Genomic DNA, 16,356 nt, shown 5'->3' on the forward strand with positions numbered 1-16,356 from the left:
CCCCCCCCCCCCCCCCCCCCCGCATTTTATGACATTTTATTTATCTGCAAAGATGGCTATCTGTTAAATAGGAATAAAAGCAACGCAGGCTTCCGCTGCGACGGAGTCATGCATTGCATTGATCCTCGGAAACGACTTTGGAATTTTGGGGGTTTTCAACCAAACAACAGGGATGAGATCTAGCTAAATATAGCTTACACTGCGACTACACAGGACACAAGAGGAAACTTGCGTGTTTGTGGTGCCACACGCCGTCTGCTGTTTATCATTCAAGACAGCATTTGCAGAGAATAGCCTATATTACAAGCCCCCCCCCCTCCCTGAAATGTTTACCACTTTATTGTCCAGCACTGCCTCATATAATGATGACACACCAAAACAGTAGAGGCAGAGTATCAGAATACTGTGTGATGCTGTGCCTGCAGACATTCATAAAGTGCTGTAGCTCTATTGGTTATAAATAGCCGGAGGGATGGGACAGCCAGATAGAACAGGAGCAGCCTCCCGTAGCTCGAACAGCAGCAGCACAGCCTCTCTAGGCTTTATCTGGGCTCAACATCCAAGATGATAGATAGCTGATACACTTTGAGATTTCACACATGCACAAGCAAGGGTGTGGCACAGGGGGGTTCATACAGTAGGCGCGTTACAGCCTGAGGTCTTTGTTTTCCCCAGAGTGTGATGTACTTTCCTTATTTAAAAAAAAGTTAGTATTTTCTTTCTGCCTGATTTCTAAGAGTCTTTGTGTCACTCGAGAAGGACTTCAGAGTAAATGTATCTGTTTGATGGTTTGGATGCTGTTGAGGTGTGTGCTCCGCCAGTCTGAAGACTGCCCTGGCTGTCTTCATTAAATAAATGTGCGGCCGCTGACCTTGGCCACCCACGAGTTGTCAATAGGATTCACTTCTCTGCCTTGCAATAAAGCTGTAGGACAAAGTAACAAAGGACCCCCCCCCCCTCCTCTCCTACAACATTATGCTGCTGTTGACATACTATATTGAATTACAACACGTTGATCAATGTTTGCAATAAGCTAAATCTCTAGATAGCGGCCAATATAGTACAGAGTATCAGATGTCACAGTAAAATTATGCTTCACATAACAGCATTATATGCGTATGTATGGTTACATCTTGCCATGTTTGTAACTCAATCCTGTGCAGAAAGAATGGATTAGCAAACCAATAAACCAAGCATAAGAGTGTGTGCTGCATTGTAATAACTCTTGAAGGAAATCAGCTTCAACGTAGATTTGTCAGCAGTCCGGGGCAGAGGAGCACTCGAGACAGAATGGGTGGGAGTGGTGTGGACCATGATGTTATTGCATGATGACTGATCACAGGCTTGCTTCTCACAACACACTAAATGACCAATAGATTTAGTGGGTTAATGCTGGCTTATGACGTGTTAGTGCGTCTCTTGGAGACACTCACCCTGGGTGTAAAGCTGACACCTACTGCACTGACAAGGTGTTTATTAGCTCCCAGTTGTGAGGCCACAATGCCTACACAATTCTACAATGACACAGTGCAGGGAGTTTTCACCCAGGATGGCAATTATGTTGTTTTTATAAGACCAGGCTGTCATTCCACTTGATGCCACTGCCCTGATACACTAATGCCCGGGGCTGGACGGCATGTTTATAAAAGGCTTGAGGTGGAATCATAGTAGCTGTTTGATGGCAGGGGGCTTCTTGTTCACGAGACACTGTTGTCCTTGGTGGATGTCTTTTAAACAAGATTAGTGGGACGATCAGCTTCAAGTGCTGTCTGAAAGTTATCAGCATTTTTTGTCCTTTTTTCCCCAAAGGTTTGGCACTACAATTCCTTTTGAGTGTAAGATTTTTCTCTTTTTTACAACTCGGTTGTCCTGCATGGGACATGCCTCTGCACAGATGTAACACTGTATATTTTGCTGCTCTATCTCAAAAACAACAAAATGTGTTGGTTTCTTTTTCTGTTTAATGTTTTTCAGGCCTCTGGGTGACAAAAAACTTCAAAAGGCTTGTGCTCTTGGCTCCATACAAAGCATACTGCTTTAACAAAGCTCCGTCAAATTTAACCTAAGTTCCTACAAAACCCATGTTGGCATGTAACCAATGCTTTGCCCTCCACTTTACCTTAGAGCTGAGCAATATATAGATATTATATCGATATTGTGAAATGACACTAGATATCTTCTTAGATTTTGGATATCGTAATATTGTAATATCTGTAACTGTATTGTAACTGTTCTATCGTTTGCCTTTACTCACTTAGTCATTATATCAACCTTACTGATGCTTATTTATCAAAAATCTCATTGTGAAAATATTTAGTGAAAGCAGCAATCTACACTACAATATTGTTGCGTTATCAATATCAAGTTATTTGGTCAAAAAGCATCCATATAGATTTTATTCTAATAATGCTTGACTACTGTCAGCATTAAAATGAGCCCTTGAATTGCCTACCTTTCAATAAAATTATATTCTAAACCATGTACATTAAATAGATGCACACTCCTAGTCAGTGCCAGGGTTAGAATAGCCATAAACCACCTGGTTTATTGCAGGATGCATCATTAAAAAAGGCATCGTTTGGTGGGCAAGGTTTGGGTCAAGGGTTGGGGAGGTGTTATTGTGCTTACTAAATGTCCTCACCAACCCTCTGGAGAGGGCATTTGTATTCACTGCATACAGACTAATCAGTGCCTTTGTCGGCGGCCCTGTTGCCAGCCAGACTTACATTTAGACACCTATCTTTTAGATGACTGTGTCAGTGACGTGCATGGCACTCTGGTTAGCCGGTAGTAGGCTGTAAATCACATCGGCAGAGGCACTTGATGGCCTCAGACAACAGCTTGAGATAGGAGGCTAGAGCTAAAACACCTGAATAGAAGTTGCTGAAGTAAGTGGCAAAAAGATCACATAAAAACAAAAGCATCAAATTTGATGAGTTTTGGGTGTGAATTCCATCTGCATTGTTATTTACAGTTCCTTCCTTTCCATCTGTGGACAATGAACATTATTGTCCCATTCAATACTCACATAGGCATTTATAACTGTCTGAATGAATTGTGTTGCTGTGGTAATGAATGGTATTGTGCAGCAAAATAACAATATGTTCCATCTGTTCTACTGAAAGCATTTATTCAGACAGTGATATTCAGTGGTGACTGGAAACCAACTCATGCTGCTACACTTGAATGGAGCGTATGATATTTTCCATAAGAGGAAACAAGATTTGTGTTTCTGCCCCACCTCCCTGATGTAATTGCTGTTTGAATACCCTTTTGAGATCCGGAGTACAGTGAGTTCGGTGTTTAGTTGCAGTACTTGCACTCTCGACTCTCAATTCTTTTGTCTAGTAGGCTGACCGATGCATCTATTCAGAAGTGAAGTTGTCATTAACACTGTATCTGCTGCAAGTCTTCTCTGATTTTAAAGTGAAATGCATTAGTACAACATTTCTTCTTTTGGGTAGTATTTTTGACATGGACCTGCCTGTTTAACTAACCAATATGCAGACCAGTCTCTGCCTTTGAGATAATTAACTCAGAGAAAAGTCTAACATGTTTCAGTACGTGTTTTGTTGCTGTTGCTATTTCATGGCACTCAAAAAGGGTCATTAACAGCTACTAATCCCATTAGAATTCATTAAGACCATGGACACCCCTGTTCAAATGCTGCCATTGTATAGAAAGGTTACCCTCTCTGATACTTCAAATATTTAATGGGCTTCAAGGCCATTATACCCTCCTTTCGTCAGGTACGTTTGGGTCTATCCATTGTTAGTCTGCTCCCATTCATCATGTGATGTAAGACAACACACACCTTGGTTTGAGGTATAAAGGGGCAGAGGCTTTTAGTTCCCAGAAAGCTCACTTTCTCCATCTTTTTGGTGCTCTCCCTCGCTCTCGCTGTTACTTTCCTTAAAGCACTGTCTGTCTGTCTGTCTTCCTCCCTCGTTTGGCTTTCTTTCACTAACTCGCTGTTGACGCGTAGTGAGAGAAATGAATGACAGAACATTGTAATAAAGAACTTCTAGTACTATCAATGGAGGGGAGCAGAAATGCAGGGAAACAAGGGTTCAGATTTCAGGTTATTGACCAGACTGGGTGGCATGAGGAGATGTTAGTTTGCTAGACATAAAGAAGCGGCAATAATCTTACCTACAGATAGATGTGGAAAAAGAGATTTTCTCGTAGAAATACTGGAACTTATGCAGTGCATCCAGAAAAAATATACAAATTGTAATTGTTCTACCAACAAATGGCTAACTATTGGTCAAAACTGGAACACATTTTCAATTATAAAATAAACCATTTGAAAAACATCTTGAGACCAGTGGTGTAGTGTACATGATACGCAGCTAAACGCAGTATACTCCAGGATTTCCATGTATCCACTTAACAATGTGCAATGACACACAACAACATACTTCCCATTATATTTTTAACATATATCTGTGTTTTTTCTTTCTTTGCGTGGGCTAAATAAAAGGTATTTTAGCCATTAATTGGTGCATTACAGTGTATCTAAGTACAGGAAATGAATTTCCCGGGGGGAGGGCACTAAGACCCACCCCCCCCAAAAAAAACATATACATACAGTGTTGTTCATGAGTCTAAGAACCCCTGCTTAAGTTGAGTGAAATGAGGAAAAAAAAAAATTTTCTTGGTGAATGAAATAATGTATTGTAAATAAATAAATGTTCTTCTTTAAAATACAGGGGGCATGAGTAAAGCCATCCCTAGGTTAAATTCCCAAAGCAGCAGGCATATTTTTATTATGAAAGGCCAGTTATTTCACGGATCCAGGACACTAGGCATCCTGATAAGGTTCCCTTGTCCTTTGGAATTAAAATAACCCGATATCATCACATACCCTTCACCATACCTAGAGATTGGCATTGGGTATTTTACATAAAATCATCTCTCAATTAGGCCAACTGAAATAATACCATGTCAATTAATTAAGGCATTAAGATCAATTTCCAAAATGATGATTTTTTTATTCCTCTTTTTAGTCAACTTAAGTAGGGGTTCCTATACTCATGAGCAGCACTGTATACAGTACAGTATACCCACTACAATACATTAGACTACACCACTGCCTAAAACATGTATTGAATTATATTCTTTTTGTATTTGAAGGAGTTGTTGGCTGAATTACATGATGTATGGGCCAAAATGTCAAAATGTGTCAAATGTTTTACTTAAGTATTACTACTATTCATAAAATCAGTTTTATTTGACATGTTAAAATGTTTGGCATATCCATCATCAACAGGCTTGTGTCCATTTCATTTCAATATTATTTACATAAGGGATATTAAGTTGGGAAGCATAATATACAGGATCTAAAATATGCATAATGGTGAGTGATAAAGTGAGGACAATGTCATTTTTTAAATGTATTTTAGGTGCATTTTTACCTTTATTATTAGAAAATAAAAGAGAGAGGATATCACGGGAGAGAGAGGAGAGGTGAGTACGTCACAAAGGTTCCCAGCTAGACTAAAACCAGATATGTTCAGATTACCAATCAGCCACTAGGATGCCCTAATAATGGAAATTTCACAGCTGATAGCATACAACAGTGCTGTGATTGCAACATTGTAGATTTGGAAAATACGTTTACTAGAACTTTGCAAGACAGTTTACAGTAAATCCTAGTCTCCACTATAAGCTGAGCTGCACAGAATGAGCAGGGTTGGACTGGATAACAGAAATACTGTAAGAAGATGTATTCCACACCTTAATGCACATGGTGGTTTACTTGACGCGACGAGTTTGACAAGTTCAAGTTGATTGATTGCTTATATATTACCCTTGGGCAAACAAATTCTAACTCTGGCTCCTGACAGTCACATTTTCGACATCTGGGGGGATGAGTGAGGGCAGTTTAAGCGGTGAAACGGTGGTGGTCGTGTGTGGGTGGATGGGGAGGGTAACACTGATGAAAGGGCCAGGCAGCGATCAAAGGCGAGAAAATGAAATGGCTTTTGACCTTGTTGGACGCTGGCAAGTGACGTGCTGCCACAGAAGTGCAAAGTAGTTTGGGAACCTTTGGGAATCGGGAGCAGAGAGAGATCAGGTCTGCAATGCGCTGATGTGGGGCAAGAAGATGGTCCCGGCAATTTAACCCTTCCATCTTATAACGGATTCAGCAAGGGACTTTGTTCAAGGGTGTAAAGGTGGACAAAAGTTATTACAATGACAGAATGAGTCAATTTAAGATGGGAAAAAAATTGCATTTTGCGTTCCTTGTAGTGAACTATTGTATTGTCTCTCACTATAAACTAAAATCTTGCCTATGATGAGAAGTTATGGGTCATACAAAAGTACCTCAGGAGTAATCTCCCCTCTATAATACAGTAAACCCTCAACCTGTTCATCAACCTTTAGTTAGATAGATAGGTAGATATGCAAATGTAAAATATAGATAATTCAGCTCTTTTGGATTTTCTTCAGCCTTCTGCTTGTTCTTACCATGATGTAAATAATGAGTAAAACAGCACTAAGGAAAATGTGAACAGGCTTTAGGACAGATAACAGCCAAGCATTTTCATCATGTGCATTGTGCCATCATGTTGAATCTCTCAAATAGCATTTTCCTTACAATTCATGTTACAAAAAAGTAAAGCAACTCAAGCTAAAACCATCAATTATAATAATTAATTAACAATTATATAACACAGAAAAGCAGGAAACCCTTACACTGAAGAAGCCGCATCAAGGGAATGTTTTGCTTTTTTTCTGTTTTAAATGCAACATTCAAATGTCATTGGGAATTTTAAACTCTGCTGTACAACTGTTTAAAGCCCTGAAGCACAGCCTTGTTGTTTCATGAGGTATCTCTTAGTGGGATGGTGTTTGTTGGTTTGTTTGTTGATACACTTTTCCTTTATTTATTTGGTCCCCATGCCAACTCTATAAATAAAGTTTTTGTTTTAAGCTGGGAGAAATCTGGAAAGATTTTTCAGCACAATAAGCCAAGTTTCAGCACCGTCTCCTCTGTAAATGTCACACAAGTCACATCACAACAAGGCTAACATGACAGGACTACAAAGATGAAATTCTAAAACGTGTGTCCACGAGCAAATCATCTGCCAGTCAGCATGCTTCAACAAAAGGCACTGCTCTATGCTCGGACACAAAGAAAAAGAGAGTCATTCTCATTTATGAAAACATGAGTGGCAGAACAGATCTCACATCCTAGCTCTGCAAATTGAGGTTGGATGGGGTTTGATATGAGTTGCACTCAGAATCTAATGAGGTTTTTCCTAAGAGATAGTAATCCACACATAGTCTATATGAGCTTACCGTAATGTACCATTTTAAATCAGTTTTAGCACCATTACTTTAAGGATTCAAAGCTGAAAGGAATAAAGTTCTAGTCCATGTTTTTGTAACTTCTTTTAAGGGTTGCAGAAGTGTTGATAAGGGATTTGCAGTGTTTTGCCAACCCTAAAGCCATCTGGTATTAATATAGAGGGTCACCTTGTCATTGATCCATGTGTAGCATGTGAAATACCTAGATTGTCTATCTAAAAGTGAGGTTTCGTTCTCTCTCTAGTACCCCTAGGATTAGCAGAGCTGGTGAGATGTGATTCTCTTATTCTTTTCACTATCTTTATGACCTCCTCTCATACTACAGGGAACCAAAGGGAGGTAACGGGAGGATACAAGGACAGCTTAGACAAGCCATTTTGTCTTTAATTGCTCAAACCTCCCATGAGTGATATTGCTTAAGTACTCCAAAAAAACTGTTGTTGTTTTCCTCCACATAATCTTTGATTATATGAAGGTCAACATTTTTCTCTAAGCTTCTTATAAGAGAATTTGGAGCAGGTGGATTGCTCAGAGAGATGAGACAATGCTCCCCTGCTGGATTTGAGAGTGAGAGTGAACGGCCCCTTTTTCCAGCCGCTGCAGTTACTTTCTAACTCTCTCCAAAGCTCAGCCATCTTATATACTGTAGTCTTTGTTTTTCTTTGTTCTGCTTAGTCCTCATTTCCCAGTCTATAGCAATAGCACCATTATTTGGGGTTTTATCTGGCTAATTAAGGCTTCATCTTTCTGGGCAATCTCTCAGCGGACATGGATTAAGCTCCTCTATCTCTGCACTGGAGTTACGAAGGGGTCGGCCAGGCCTGCTGCACACAATGTAAATGAAGGAGGGGAAAATAGCATTAACATCAGGTTGTTTGAGTGAAATTATACTCAGAAAAGGAGAAAAATATAAATTGCAGATGCTGAAAGTTGGAATCAAAGGATTTATTGATTAGCTGTGGTATAGCTTTTGGAAAAAATCAATAGTCGAGTATACTCAGTTTGGGCAAACATCTCGTTTCTGCAACCCTCAAAGTGCCCAGGATTGTTTTTTGTTTTTGGATGATTCAGGTCTTCTGTGCAAACGCTTATTTATCAGCTGCAGTGTGTAATAAATCCCACTGTAACCTAAATGCCGTAAATCATTTTCACTGCCGGTATGGGTCGTACAGTATTTTTTTATCAGCAGATAGCCATTTAAATTGATAACTGAGCAGAGCGTAGCCTTTGGACATTTTAGTTCAATCAACAATCAGTTTGCATGCCTTAACAGGCGCCATTTCATTTGCATGTACAATCCGGTGATTCATTTTGGTTGGAATAGGGATCATGAGTCACTGTTTGGCAGTGCAAGAACAGCACTGTATAAATTTAAAATGCCTTGTTGTTCTGGGTCCACTCATTATATTTTAGTGTTGAAAGTCAACAGATAAATGTCTGGGTCAACACATTAAAACAACAGCCAGTATACCCTCAGTGATACACTGTAGACATGTCAATTGTTTGAGAGGTTAAATCTACCTTTTGACTTTTCTCACATTGTAGTAGAGAGGAGGAAAATATATTTTGTTTTGTTGTAGTGCAGAAACACAATCTGCCACAGGGCTTTCGCTGGCTCAGTTGTTATGCGTCTCTGATTTTTGATAAAGCCCTTATGAGACAGTGCCCGGACCATTAAAGGACATCAATTCTAAATGAGTAAGCTGAAATGACTTTGCTCAGGCAGCTTAATAAAAGAGTCGGTACATTTAAAAGGCATAAATCCAAAAATCAAAGACCTTATTGTTATTTTTTCATTGTATGGTTAAAGATGACCTAGTTTTTTGTATTGTACATTGTAATCTTTCCAAAAGTGTGGTTGCGCTGGCATCCATTTTAAATCCATTAAATACAATCCTCCCTGTACGTGTGTTAGGTTCACCTTCACGGAAGAACTATGCCATTTCAAAAATTAGAAAAATGACCCAAAACAGAGGCTTGGAAGTTATTCTAATTCTTATTTCATTGGTTTGTGGTGAAAACATGGCATTCCTTTTTCTTTAATCCGTTCAATGCCACTAAACTCTGAATTAAATAGGAATGACTATTGTACTTTGGGTCTGCATTATTAGATGTCCTATCAAGTGATAATGAACACTTACACTCTTAATCTTAAAAGGAATTTGAAAACACATTGACATTGCAAATTGTATACTGTAGATGCACAAGGAACTAGAATAAGACCAACATTGGATTTATGAGGCTTGTTATTAAAATGTGTTTTTCTTTTTACCTAAACACAAAAATATGGAGAAAGATCTCTTATATTTGGCTTCCAAAGAATTGTGATAAACATATGTAGGCCTACCAAGTTAAACACTTTTAGTTGAAAAAATAAAGCCCGTTCTTTTCATAGTTTTACTTAAGCATCAGTTTAAAGTTATCTGGAATTTATGGGGTAAATAACTTTGGATGCAAGCAGTTTGAACTGAAATAAATTATAAATACAAGATAAGTCACTTAATATGCAACAGAGTCAGTCAAAGTTATAAAATAGATAAATACATGGTAAATATACAGAGTAAAGCCTGACTGATATTGGAGTTTTTAAAACTGATAATGAAAATCATATTTGAGTTTAAAATTGATAACATCAGCCAATGCCTGCCTGACAAGGATTTCTTGGTAATTCTTCATGTTGGACTTCATGTGTTTTGTCTGCAATTTTTGCTGTTCACCGCTACAGCAAGCAACAGCAGTATCCTTCAGTGTCTCATCCAGCAACTTTTTTCTGCATCAGGGTCGCCTCTCTATCAACTAATTACAGCTCATTTCTTTTTAGATGCCTCACTGTGAGCTGCAGATCCAGCTAAGCAATGGGGACATTTTCTTTGCTACACTTAGATGCCAGTCACAATTAAAGTCAATATGGCCCTAAGCCGTTCCACACTGTGCCCATCACACTTACTGTAGCAGCAGATAAGATATAGCTTAAAATATTCATTCTGAAAGCGAGGCATGTTCCCATGTTGACTCGATTAATGAAGAACCAGTATAGCTTGCGGTGTAGTCACAGCTATCAAAGCTACATCCTACACACATATATGGAAGACTTTGTATTGTTGTTGTTCCATAAACCAGCATCAGAGCTTGCCCAAGTACAAACACCCTGTCCCACAGACCCATACTCTCAGAGTAACAGGCAAATGCACTCACTTCATCTAAGGAAAAAAAAATGATTCACTCACAAATTAAGTCAAGTAATATGCTCAGTACCTTCCTCGTAAAACGTTTATTCATTTTTGGGAGATATTCATTAAGGTTCTTATGTAGAATTTCAAAATGTTACCTTCACCTTTCAAAAAAATTATTATTTCCCAATAGCCGTACTTTAAGACTGCTTTGATTTCCATAAGTACTGTCATTCTTAAATTAAATCTGACAAGTCTTGATGAATTCTTATGTGAAATAGAAGAGGTAAGGGCTTGATTTAGCTGCATAATATTACCTCCTCACTCATGAATTTTTAATTCTGAGCAAAAATGTGGATTATCGGATGCTCTGGCAGGATATGGGAGTATGTTGACAGTGACTATGTCTGGATCTGATTTCTTGCTGAATTTCTGTCTTCTGTACATAAACACAAACAGTATAGAAGGTAATTATTTTCAATGTAAAACTCGTGATGTGGGAACTATGAGAAAAACTACAGGAGTTTGGCTTGATTCTCTTGCAGTTGGGCTTCAATAAAAATTGGATTGAAACTTATGGAGAAAAAAAACATCTAGAAGCCTTATATACAGTAGGTGAAGAAAAGATGGAGTATTACATAAGGCCACATTTTCATGGCTGCTCACCAAAGCAGTGATGTGGGAACCTGTTCATTTACCTAATCTCCTGTGAATTCATTGCAATAAGCCGTCAATGTTTCTAATCATACGCTTGTGGATACATTATGCAAGAGCCTTTTCCTGCATGGAAAAGGTTCTTAATTTTGGATTCAAAGAAATTGATTTAAAAATACAAATGTGTATCCTAAGTACACGTTATCGTAATTGTTATGTGGGTCCTTTATACTACGTAGTGCAAAAAGGCACATCATTTTGTTACCGTTAGCATTTGCAATGAGACTTTGAAGATTAAGTTACGTGTTACGTATTTGTGGCTATTTTCATTAATGTTTTAAAACTGTCTAAGGGACTATTTTGTATACTACAACCAAGCTTAAGTTCCAACAACACCAATTCATTTGAGGCAACTGTTAATAAGCTTATATCTAGTTAATGTAAGTAACCATGTTGTTTGCAAAGAGCAGTCGCTTGTTTTGTCTGACCGATCAAAACTCGAAGACATTTCATTATATTCATTATATTTAATTTAACAATAAAAAAGAGCATCATATCTTCACATGTATTTATCTAAAAACAAGCTATTTTACATTTTTGCTTGATAAATCACTTGATTAATCATGTATGAAACTAGGTGTCAATGTTCTGTGAATCGACCAATCAAGCAGTAGCAGATGTGAGATATTATATATATATATATATATATATATATATATATATATATATATATATATATATACACACACACACACACACACACACACATCATATATCCATTTTATTCATCTTAAAGTTTATAGAAACGTTGTGGCTAGAACTGCTGAGTGGAAAAAAAACACATTTTCATTGGACCATTGCTTGAAACAGACTCTTCTTTCTTAAAGCACCTCATGGGACCTTGTTAGTGCTGGCCTCTGCAGAAGTAAAACAACAAGCCAGATTCAGCCCACACGCTAAATCTCGTCGAAAATCCACATCCAGTCTGAAATGTAAACCTACGACCTTCAATGGTTATCGTTTCTCCTAATGTATTGCCATGGCTGCAGTGTGTTCAGTTTTGGCAGTGTAGCAACACTTGGTGTCCCGGTGCACTGAAGGTTGGCCTCTCCTGCGGTACTTGGAGAAGAGTCCATGTGTAACCCGTGACATAAACGCCTCAAACCTTAAAGGCGGTGTCAGCAAGATGTTCCAAACTGAAAAGATCAGGCCCCAGAGTCTGGGGCGTAGCATTATGGGACAAAGAAATACACGGACAAAAATTGTATATCCGCATCTGTGTGTGTGTGTGTGTGTGTGTGTGTGTGTGTGTGTGTGTGTGTGTGTGTGTGTGTTAGAAGCAGCCCTCCCGCCTGTGAAGAATTTTCTCTCAGCCTTTAGGGGGAAAAGAAAACAGCCATTCCAGCAGCTCTCTCTGAGTGAGCTCAATTGTGCACATTCTAGCTGTTGAGCTTAGTTACTTTCACCTCCCAAACCTTCTAAATGTACAGTACAGCAGCACTATAATAAATACCTCATATTACCTTAGATATCCAATAAATACCTCAAGTCTCATATTTCATTAGAATATGAAAGTTGCTATGTATGTAGTTTGTTGTTAAAATCAGATATGAATTATAATAACATCTAATCCTCTGACTTTTCATCTACTGCCAGGTCATCAGGTCAAAATTTTTATTTGTCCACTGCTTTGGTTTGTAATGAAATATATGCAAAACTGATTTTAGTGCTAATAAGAAACTGTTAGCACACCAACATGCTAAACTAACGGGGTGAATATGGTACACATTACCTGCAAAACATCAATGTTTAGCGTTGCTGTTGTGAGCATGTTGGCTGTTAGCTTGTTAGCTTTGAGCTCAAATCTCTGCTGTGCCTTGAATCTTAGCCTCGTTAGTTTTAAATTAGTTTCGCTTTGCCGGACCCTCCTACACACGCTGTGGAGGAGGGTCTGGTATATGCTCTGCACCTGTGCTAAATGGCCTCGGAAAGAAACTTGTTTTGGTGGAAAGTGCACGTTCAAGAGTTGTTTTAGTCATGCAAGAGAAACTCAGATTTGACAACTAGTCTAGCCAGCTGTCTCAATTTACCCTGCAGAGATTTGAGGAGCAGTTAACCATAGTCCTCATAAATCGTAAAAAGAAACCTCATAAGAAAACGTTGCGGATATAGACTAGTTTTGAATCAACAAAAGTTTCAGCGGCGCACAGAATACTTCCTAAATTGGTGAACTATAACTTTATCTTTGATGTGTAGAAGCTTGAATTTTTTTTTCAAAAACATAAATGCACAGCAGAAATTCCCCTTAACATTTATCAAATGACATATTGTATTGATAAAGGCGTTTTAAGGTTCAAGACTATACCATTATAGATTGAATTGCTTGCTTTTAAAGCTATAGTAGATACATATATGTAGGCTTACAACTGATATTTGCAGAATGTGTTATTAATAGTTTGATACACTTTACTTTGTCATTCCCTGGTCATACAGGTTAAGTGATTAAAGTGATATTATGAGCTCATTATACTTTACAGTGAAGTTGTGTCCCTGTGTAACTATCATATCCAAAATGCTAATCAGGTTTTCTTAGAGACTGCCCCCACTTAGTTTAGGTGAATTATAATGGTTCTATAAACAAGATAACTCTTAGAAAAAAAGATGTATTTCATAAAAACATAGTGAATGAAAAATACTGCCATCTTTGATTGAGCTTTTCAAGGTAACAGTCAGGTAGTGATAAAATATTTAACTGTTGATATTATTTGTTAAATCCCACACATTTTACATTGTTATAACCTTAATGTCATTCTAATTTGACTTTGATTAGGAAATTATCCCTGTTTTTTTTTGTTATTCATCCAAAAAAGCAACTATTGGCAGGCTTCTTTTCTTATTTATTTTCCTGGATGCTGTAAAAGCAGTTTGAGTTCTCATTAGTGAGTTCTGTTCTGAGTCCTTCCAAAATCCTGCATCCACTTTATAAAAGTCTGACATTCTGGAGGCTGTTCCTCTTTGAAAACACATCTCCTTAAGAACCAAACATGATGAGTGATTCTCTGAACAGAGCTTGGGAGACGAGACTAATGAGCCTAAAAATGATGAAACGCCACGTATGGACACACACTCCCTCTCTCACAGATAACACCCAATCACATCTGTAAAAAGCTCGCCAAATAAGGGTGAGCTTTGGGTGCAATGAAACATGACTTTTTAGAGTTTTAACAACCCCAATCATGAAACTACTGATCTCTGCACATATTGCAACCCATTTAGAAATTATGGAGTTTGTTTTATTTGAAAACTATGCTATTTAACATATGCACTTGAGCGTAAATGACATTCAATTTAAGTTTCATGTCCAAGTCGTATTATTTGCCAGCATGACAATGATGGAAATTTACAACAACAGTAATCATACACTCAAATAAACAATTACCCTGACATCCACACCACTCATGAAAGCCCCTAAAACATAGATTACAGTATTTTTGATGACCATTCTACTTCCGCACAGTAATGTTTCCAAAGTCGTTTCAGTGGTTCATCAACTCATAACAGGGTGAACAGCACTTAGGCAGTCGCTTGCTGCTCTCTACCCGCCATAACAGCTCTGTGCAAGTTTGCCAGATTGGGTAGCAGATCTGTAGTTCCAATGAGACACGACGGGACAATTCCGCTTTTAACCTGTAGGAGCACCGAAATGGGAAAAGTTACATAGTTTTGCTTTAACAAGTGACCATGAAACGTGACCATGGTACCAGTTTAAGTCAAACGGTAGTTAACATTGACAATCTGAACTAGTTACGTTTAAGTGCTCATATTGTCCTCATTTTCAGGTTTACAATTGTGTTTAGAGGCTATGTCAGAATAACATTACAATAACATTAATTTTCAAAAAACACCATATTTTTGTTGTACTGCACATTGCTGCAGCTCCTCTTTTCACCCTGTGTGTTGTACGAGGGTGTGCCATGCTAGCACCTGGGCGTGCATTATAATGTTCATCAAGGAAGTAAAGGCTGGACTACAATTGAGCTGTTTGGAGCGGTTTGTAAACAGTGCTTTCTGTTGGAGATATTAAGTCCCTTTGGGGTGGACTTTAGGCTTTTTCACTTTGTAAACCTATTACATGCACAAAAAAGGTATGCAACACAATAAAGGAAAAGGAAAAGGCCAAAAAGCATAATATGAACACTATGAACACTGAAATATTTAGTTAGGGTTAAAAAACACAAGGTATTGGCTTAAGGAATGTCACGTAAAAGTACTAATTATATCAAAATGAAAGTTGACTTGGTTGACCCAAACCCTGGTCTCCGGAGTAAAAGTTTGTGTAATTGGTAATTACAATAATGATGATTGCATTATTGATCTTTTATAGAGGTATTTCAACAATTTTCATTTTGGAGGCAAAAGGTTGTGGTGCTGTTGAATTGTAAGGCATTATTATTATCACCTTTAATTACTCCAACTTTATTCAATTAAGATAACATTTGCAAGAGAGACCTGAGTACAGCAAAGTGAAGAAAAATTTTGTTTATGTTTTCTCCACCCATTTAATGTCAAGGAAACAAGACTAAGACATGTTGCTGATAAAAGACTGTTAATGCTTTCGGAGTTACTTTAAATAGGATTTTTTCTTATAAAAATGTATTTGTATCTGTGTAGTGGAGTTAGGCACCAGTAAGCAGAGCCCCTGCACAGACACAGTACATGACCCCCTTTTGGGGTGAAGTTCAGGAGGGACATGTCGAAAGGTTTCATGGCAGAGTTTCATCGGGACAACAGCTGGCCACTGTTGGAATTCTGCACCTTGTTGCACCAACCAGCTTCTTCGCCTGGATTAGGGCTTTGCTGTCCCATCTGTCGGGCGTTGGCTTACATTTAAGCCCTGCCATTTCACAGGCCCACCCCCAGCCAGAAATCCCACCAGGAAGCTTAGCTTTTCAATGACACAAGGGTAACCTTTCTCTCGAAATTCAGCTCAGCGACATTATAGCAGTGTGAAAGTGATCTTACTTGGGCAGCGAAAGGTCAGAATCTCCTGGTTAAAATGGATTAAGCCAAAGTATGGTTTTCAATATACATGTTCTGTCTTATAACTACAAGCTGCTACTTACTGTAAATAATTGAACCAATAAGCGTCTTACGAAGCGTTTTAATTTAAAATCTTAGCAGCTGTTTTTTTTTTTTTTTTTTTTTTTTTTAATAT

At 38.2% G+C, this 16,356-nt stretch overlaps 1 protein-coding gene and 1 long non-coding RNA gene across 2 annotated transcripts in view; both read left to right on the top strand.

Annotated features, from left to right (window-relative positions):
- Positions 1-16,356, top strand: part of lingo1a (leucine rich repeat and Ig domain containing 1a) — a 25,689-nt gene that overhangs the window by 1,160 nt on the left and 8,173 nt on the right. The gene's annotated exons all lie outside the window — the stretch shown is intronic.
- The window catches only part of LOC117949108, a 21,576-nt gene continuing 8,309 nt past the window's right edge, over positions 3,090-16,356 (top strand). Inside the window, exons 1-2 of the long non-coding RNA XR_004657623.1 lie at positions 3,090-3,103; positions 3,681-3,684. This is a non-coding gene — a long non-coding RNA (uncharacterized LOC117949108). The remainder of the gene's footprint in view (positions 3,104-3,680; positions 3,685-16,356) is intronic.

This window comes from Etheostoma cragini, chromosome 8 (assembly GCF_013103735.1).
Source record: "Etheostoma cragini isolate CJK2018 chromosome 8, CSU_Ecrag_1.0, whole genome shotgun sequence".
Classification (NCBI taxonomy): domain Eukaryota; kingdom Metazoa; phylum Chordata; class Actinopteri; order Perciformes; family Percidae; genus Etheostoma; species Etheostoma cragini.